Source organism: Morone saxatilis, unplaced genomic scaffold (assembly GCF_004916995.1).
Source record: "Morone saxatilis isolate NCDOM2014 unplaced genomic scaffold, NCSU_SB_2.0 Contig18, whole genome shotgun sequence".
NCBI classification, from domain to species: domain Eukaryota; kingdom Metazoa; phylum Chordata; class Actinopteri; family Moronidae; genus Morone; species Morone saxatilis.
In genome coordinates this window covers 24265969-24267161 of record NW_023339740.1, presented here as the reverse complement: position 1 = coordinate 24267161, position 1193 = coordinate 24265969, and the positions used below count along the sequence as shown (strand labels likewise).

The 1193-nt window shown below is 48.2% G+C and overlaps 1 long non-coding RNA gene across 1 annotated transcript in view; it reads left to right on the top strand.

Moving 5' to 3' along the window:
• The window catches only part of LOC118328320, an 8285-nt gene that overhangs the window by 2438 nt on the left and 4654 nt on the right, over nt 1-1193 (top strand). The gene's annotated exons all lie outside the window — the stretch shown is intronic.

Sequence of the window (1193 nt, the reverse complement as noted above, 5' to 3'; positions counted from 1 at the left end):
GCCCAACAGCGAGTGGCACAACCTGGGTGTCTGACTTAAGGCAGGTGTGATGATTGACGTGCAAGAAGTACACAGGTCTGATTCCCGTCCAAATCCCCGAATAACAAGCCAAATCTGGCAGCCATACGCGGTCCAGAGTCGGCTCAAATTTGGTTTTTCAGTGTGAGAGGACATCTGAGTTTCACAATCAGACAGACTCAGCTGGATAGTCAGACGACATGTTGGCTGGTAGCTTGGTCTCATTAGTGGTGAATGATCTGCTGGTCAGTAAGAATCAGTCTGTGGGTCAGTCAGCAATGTGCTGTGGGTCTGTCGCATCCAGTTCTGTGGGTCAGTGGTCGTGTCACAGGTGCAGACTGATCTTGGCCCTCGCTTGGCGATTGGTGGATGACCTGCGTTTCGAAGTCGCACTGTTGGACAGCGCGGTCTTCCTGAAGCTCCGGCATATGCGATTCTCCTCCCCAGTTAGTGGTGCCAGTTCCCGCTGCTTTGTCGGCCCCATAACCGAACACAGACCACCTTGAATCACAGAGCAGGAGCGATGCATGGCACACCCACAATGGCAAATACTGTGACACATACTGGTACTTTGATATATGAGGATTGATGATGATCTTTATCTTTCTGTTCCTGATGATGCATTTAAGAGCCCATTGCTTTGGAAATATCCCCCTATCAAGAGTATCCCTGAGGCACACGAGGTGCCAGGGAGCAAAAATAATCAATGGATATAAAAATAAATGTTAATTTGGTCTCTGAATGCACCAATAGGACAAGTTTTCTCAACAGTCTTCTGCCTCTGCTGCATTACTACAGGAATATGGTGACAACTGAAGCTTGACAGAAAATTTAACTTGACTTAACATGTATGTGTTAGAGGTGAACCAAAACAGACTCGCCCGCCGACTCCGCCTCCCCTACCTGGTCACAGCGTGAAGAGGCGAAGATGATGGCCAGCCATGCAGGGTACGGGTAGCGAGCCGTGACGCTCGGTCCCAGCCCCCGACATTAACATAATTAAGAACACGGGTTTCAGACACCAGGACCTACACACACACCACACACACACCACACAACCACACACACAACACACACACAGCACACACACACACGTGATTATCGCATGGGTAACATGTTTTAATTATGTGAGTTATGATGAGTACATAAATAATCGGAAAAGATTTTTCTTTTTC